This window comes from Neofelis nebulosa, chromosome 8, assembly GCF_028018385.1.
Source record: "Neofelis nebulosa isolate mNeoNeb1 chromosome 8, mNeoNeb1.pri, whole genome shotgun sequence".
NCBI classification, from domain to species: Eukaryota; Metazoa; Chordata; class Mammalia; order Carnivora; family Felidae; genus Neofelis; species Neofelis nebulosa.
Window position 1 is genome coordinate 71,886,368 of NC_080789.1, and position 6,805 is coordinate 71,893,172.

Genomic DNA, 6,805 nt, shown 5'->3' on the forward strand with positions numbered 1-6,805 from the left:
TTTACAATATATAGATATATCACATCAACACATTGTACACCTTCAACCTATACAATGCTATGTTTCAGTTATATCTCAGTAAAACTGGAGAAAAATAGGAATACCTAAATACAAATAGATAGATAAGTAATATGTGATATATTCCTGTACTGGCAGATCATACACCCATTCAAAAAGAAAAAAAAAAACTGTAAAAAAAAACTGTAAAAAAAATAAAGTATATGGATTATCAGCTAGAACACTGAGCAGGAAGCTAGTGTCAAAGAATAATGGAAATTTTTGCTACATAGAAATTCAACTGTGAATCTATTATGAGCATAAAATTACAGTAAAAAAGTTTAAACTACTACATCAAAGTTTGAAACAAATGAGAGTAGGCTCATGTACTCTGACAGAATCAGATTACATATTACAATATGAAGTGATGTTAGAGAAAGGTGTTTGTTCAGAATTCCATGAGAAATGTAACTCTAGTAATAGGTATCTATAATGAAATGGCACTTTATCAAATTACTGCAGTGTTCACTGCCAGGTATGTAATACATATTCAATATTATAAAATCAGCTTAAATTTGGGGACTCTAACATCCCAGTGCTGAAAATATAGATGTCCCTGCCTTTGACTCCAATCCCCCTATATATATGTCTGCCACTTAGTCTGGCTTTAGATGTCAAATGCAAATATTTCAAATTTGTTAAAATGAATGTTTGCCTAATGGTGAATGTGGTAACTTTGTCACTATTCTTCCTCGTTACTGATAATTAAAAACTCAACTTCTTGCAAGATGATACTTTTAAATGACTTCTTACACTCACACAACACACTTGTTATTACTTCATCACAGGACATCTTATGACTTTACGTGAGCTCCATATCCTAGCAGTTAGAGATATATAAACAGCATAAAAACCTATGTCTTATGCGGTGTTTAGCAAACCATAATTGTTCCCTCTTTGACATTTGCTTCCTATCTTCCGTATCTCCAAGTCCTTGATGTGCGCATTGAAAATGTCACCAAGTCCTCTGAAATTAACCACATCTTCACATTTGAACCAGACAAACCTTGTTTATTTGCCCAAATCACACATATTCAGGGAATTCCAAACTACAGAAAGCTCCTTAAATTTGTATTAACTGTCTAGAAAAACACATATACTCATCCTGGTAGAAACAACATTGTCTTTCGTGAGAAATGTTTTCTGGCAGGGTAGGAAGAATCCTTTAAAACAAACATGCGTTCCTATATACTGCAAAATTATTAGACTTTGGTTAGATTGTTCTTTTGTTGGAGTGGGATAGTGTATCAAAGAATGAAGTCTTTTCCAGGCAGGGCAGTAAAGAGAAAACACACTAGTGAAAAAAGATCAATCCATACTGACACTTTGATGGCAAAACAAACTTAGGATCTAATCAATCAATCTTTTTCATCATTGCACACTCAGATCTGGCCAAGACAGCAATGCAAAGAGATGTGTTCATCTTCTCTTACTTCTTTTTTTTTTTTTTTAATTTTTTTTTTCAACGTTTTTTTTTTTATTTATTTTTGGGACAGAGAGAGACAGAGCATGAACGGGGAGGGGCAGAGAGAGAGGGAGACACAGAATCGGAAGCAGGCTCCAGGCTCCGAGCCATCAGCCCAGAGCCTGACGCGGGGCTCGAACTCACGGACCGCGAGATCGTGACCTGGCTGAAGTCGGACGCTTAACCGACTGCGCCACCCAGGCGCCCCATCTTCTCTTACTTCTGATGTTATGAGGGTAGTTTGCTTTTAAGCTATTTTGTAAAGTTGGGTGCTAATTTATTCCCTAAAGAACCTAATTTACATCATGATTATTTGTTATGCTCTAAAGTCAGATAATTGTTCTCACCTTTTCCTTAACTCAGCTTTTTAACACCTTTTCTAGAGTCTGCATAAATGATTTTGTCATTTTAAAAATACTCTTTCAGGACGCTGTCTATCCAATTTGCAAGTCAAAGTACATGAAACGTGTTACTATCAGAATTTATAGAATTGTTTTGTATTTGACTACCATAAATTTTGTCCACATTTTTTTGACACTGAATGTAGACCATCCTAGACAAATGGTAGGTGCCCTCTCTGGTCCAGAGGATTGAAAATGATAGACACACATACATGTACACATATACCCTGTTGAAAAGTTAATCATAATAGTTACAAAGTAACTTTTCAGAATCAATTTCAATTCTCTGAAATTTTGAATTACCTATTAAACACTCTTCCTTCGCAAATAGTAATTAATGAAAAGAAGAATGTATATACAGTGTGTCTTACTTTCTATTTTTAACATTCATTGAAAAATATGGCCAAGATCATTAACTCAAATGAAAGGAAAATTTCCATGCCATTATTTATTTTCAGAAGAACTCAATATCTACATTTAAATTCAAAAGACAATAATATAGGGGTGCCTGGGTGGCTCAGTCAGTGGGCATCCGACTTGAGCTCAGGTGATGGTCTCACGGCTCGTGAGTTCGAGCCCCAGGTCGGGCTCTGTGCTGACAGCTCCAAGCCTGGAGCCTGCTGAAGATTCTGTGTACCCCTCTCTCTCTGCCCTCCCCTGCTCACACTCTTTCTCTCCTTCAAAAATAAATAAACATGAAAAAAAAAGACAGTAATATAGAACAGAGTTTCATCCTTTATATTAGTATTTCTTAACATAATTTTATTGCCTTATTACCCACTCAGGATTGTCTACACATTTTTTTCTTTTCTGGTTACTTACATGAAGCCATTTTTCAAGGAATATAATTCTGCATAGTATTGGCTTTGATAGAATGCGTAATGTGTTCCTATCACTTATTATTACTATATTATATATTACTAATAATATTTTCATTAAATATAATATTCCTATGTAGGTAGAAATTTATTAACACTTTTCAGAGGGTTAACTATTTTTGGTGGGGGAAATAACTTGACAAACAAGATGCAGAATGTAGGATAATGAATGTGGACTAATAACAGAACCCTCCCAAAAAAAGATTGAAAGAAGAAATAGTTAAAATCTGAAGAAGAAATGAATAGAAATCAAGAGAAGCAGGGTAAGGAAGACTAGAGGTAAGGAGGGAGAAAAACTACAAAAAGATAGAAGATGGAAGGCTAAGCAGCAGGGCAAGGAGCCAAGAAGAAGGAAGCAGAAGGGAGGGAGCTGGAGAGCCAGCGCGAGTTCCAGGTAGTGGAGCCCGCTGGCTCTGACCCATGCAGGGGAGGGGTTCTGAGCTCTGGGGCCAGGGTGTTAGGTCAGCTACCTTAATGCGCAGTGGGAGCAACTGCCATGCTGTGAAATCATCCAGGAGAGTGAAGTCAAGGTGTCCTGCACGCTAAGGCAGGAGAGATCTTGGTAAAGGAGACCAATGTACAGAGGGTGGAGTCGCGGGTCACAATATGTGGCGACATCCATGGACAACTCTATGACTTCAAGGAGCTGTTCAGTGTGGGTGGTAAGACCCTGAGACCAACTACCTTTTCATGAGAGACTTTATGGAACATGATTTCTAGGCATTGAAACATTCCTCCTGCTGCTGGTACTTAATGTTTAATATAATGACCACATCAGCAAGATCCTGGGGAACCACTAGAGTTGCCAGATCCCCCAAGTCTATGGCTTCTTTGCTGAGTGCCTGTTCTATCTGATTTGGTGACCACATGGTGCTACTGCCCTGAGCTCTTTTGACTACATCAGTCTGTCAGCCATCATTAATGGCAATCTTTTGCGTGCACGGGTACTTTCTCCCTCCCTCCAGACTCTAGACCAGATTCAGATGACTGACTGAAAGCAAGAGGTGCCTCATGAGGGGGCCATCAGACCCTGAAGAGAGCTTCTGGTGTTGCCTACCTATTTCACAGTAACATGCAGCCAAGGATGTTGGCCTGATCTGCTGTGCCCACCAAATGGTGAGGGAAGGTTACAGGTGGCACTTCAATAAAACTGTGCTCACTGTGCTGTTTCTACCATTCTAGGAATGTGGCAGCCATCCGGGAACTGGATGAACACATCTCTGGAAAGATTTCATTATCTTCCAGGCTGCCCCCCAAGAGACATGTGGCATCCACTCCAAGAAGCTCGTGGATAACTACTTCCTGTAACCTTTTGACCCCTCTCCCCCTCCAATTCCTCTGGCCTCAGGCCACTGTGATTCTGCCCTCTTCTCCAAAAAGAAGCTGGGCTTTGGGGCTGGGGGACCATCGGTGACTCTGCTGTCATCCTCAAAGAGGACACTTCAAGCATGAGGACTTTTCCTGGAGAGGCTTGGAGCCTCAGCTCCATGTTCCTCTTGTTTCTCCCACTTGAACCATTAATGTGCCATTTTTCTCCTTCCCCCCTTTTTTCTTTGGCTTCAGATAAAATTTTGAGGAAAAAATGTATTGAATGAGTTTTAATGAGTAGATTTAAAGGAAAATACTAAATAATAGTTCAGAAGTTATTTAAATATGGAAAATCATGAAAATGTGGCTCTAATGACTACAAGTTAGAATACGCTCTTCTATTTCACACTTCTTTCTGAGAAATGTCCCTACTTTAAGGTTCCCTAGCTTGTGAATGACTCCAGAGTTAATTCCCATAAACTCTGCTATATCTCAGTCTATCAGATAAATTTATTTAATATTTATGTTGCACTTGGAGATACATATTTCATTCATTAACTTCATGATAAACTCTGGTGGGAAGCGATGCTCATCAGTAGAGATGAAATAAGGTGTCTACAAAGTTTATATCAACTTATAGATTCCAGCCTCGAGTCCGTTCCAGTGCCCACCTCCAATGAACTTTACCCCTTCACCCACAAATTTGGCGGCCGTATTATGACATTCATCACATTCTCAGGTTTGAAGTTCATGAAAATGTGTGCACAATAAAAGAATGACTAATCTCAATACTTTTAATACAGATTTGAATGTATACTTTTGCAGATGACGCTGCCTATGCGGTACGATATTGGTCAATCAAGATGTATGTCAGAGTTCCATGAGCAACAAGTTGGTCTCCACCTGCCCATTTTTAAAAACACAAGTGTAACGTCTAGACTGTTCTTAACGTAACTTCAATACCAAAATCCAATATTCATATCCACCTGCATCCTTTCTCAAGTTGTAGCTTTCTTCAGGTTGGGAAGCTTTGTGATTACAATGATGCCTTTTAGCTCAAGTGCAGTTTTGGGGACAATCAATGAAATTCTGCTCTGGAGCATACACTGTGACATAATGGGATTCAGTTTCTGGCTTAGTTTAGCTTTGAGGCAGGGGCTGAAGTGTTTGCAGCTTTAGTATGATGTTCACTAGTTTGCAGAACTTTGAGATCTATGCTAGAAAATAATTACACAAAAAAATAGGAAATGTACCCTATCTTTATCAAAAGAAAAAAAAAGAAAAGAAAGAAAAGAAAAAGAAATAAATGAGAATTTAACAAGGCTGGTAGGGTGACATGTATAAATATGTTATAAAAGTAGTCTGTAATTAGAGAATCCTAAGTTTTGGTTCTGGATTCAAGAGAAAAACTCTATATTAGTCTACATAAATATTGAGACAATTCAGAGAAAGGAGAGTCAGCATAAACCAAAGCAAAGAACAAGAGCTTTGGAATAAGACAACCCTAGGCTCACATCTTAACTGGGATTTTGATTTCTCCTAGGAACCTTAGTTTTTCTCTTTTTACAAAAAACTGTATTTCTTCTTACCCAGATTGGTGTCTGGCATTTTTCCTTTTCTCCTATTCAGGCCAGGACAACTCTGTTAAGGCTCTAGGTTTTCTGTAGGAGACTCAGTTCCAGCTTCTGCCTCCACACACCATGAGAGTCAGATTAAAATATTAAATTTTATATTAGTAATACCAAAACTCTAGTGCCCAAGACCTAGAGTAGGTCTCAGGCCTCCTGGAAGCAGCTAAAATATAAATGTACTTAACCTTTTTGGCTTAGATTTTTTTATTTGGCTTTTTTCTTTTGAGTAAACCTATGTAATTAAATTGTTTGTAATTTAAATCTTCTACTCATGGTTTTCTTTATGTGTTTGTGGAAGAAAGCTGAGTATCTGGTTAACTTAATTTTCCATACTGCCAGCATCTTCTGTAAGAGACATTTTGAGGCCTCTGTATTCCTGGTTGTACTTCCCTGCCTTTAAAATATTACTGCTGTCTGTTTTGTGGTAAACCTAAAATAGGCAGTTTTGTGATGAATGGATGTAAAAAACTAGAATCTGTCTGGTTTTAAGTGAATGAACCCATTGCTAGGAAAATACATTGAGGTAGTATCTGGACTCAAATATTATTAACAAATTGCTAAATAATGCACTATATAATGAGCTATATTTTATTGAACAATGAGCCTAAACAACTTACTTCAGAATATTAACAAGGAAATGTATGTTTCTTAAACTAAATATTGTCTGGTATGATGATAATTTATACGATGAACACTGAAGATGAAGGATATTTAAAATTTTTTTCATAACTAAAATCAACTTTTAGAAAACAATATTTTATGATGGGAATATGAGAACATGGATTAGAAAATGCAAAATCAAAAATATATATTTCTAATGATTTTGAAATTAATTTTGTTACTGTATCATATAGTCTATTAAAATTAAAACAAAAATATTCTCTCCTGGAAAAGTCAACACTATAAAAATGTCAAATTAGCCCTTCTCTAAATGGGGTATTAATTTCAAAGAAATTTTTTCTAATTGTATCTCCTTGATTTTTGTCTGCATCGATTCGCTTTTATCTGTGTTTAATCCCTGCCAACAACATCTAGTTGAAAATGAAAAGACAATCTCTTCTGTTT

At 37.1% G+C, this 6,805-nt stretch overlaps 1 pseudogene; it reads left to right on the top strand.

Annotated features, from left to right (window-relative positions):
- The first annotated feature begins 494 nt into the window (after nt 1–494).
- LOC131483857 (serine/threonine-protein phosphatase 4 catalytic subunit-like) lies at nt 495–4,109 on the top strand (annotated as a pseudogene).
- The last annotated feature ends 2,696 nt before the right edge of the window (nt 4,110–6,805 follow it).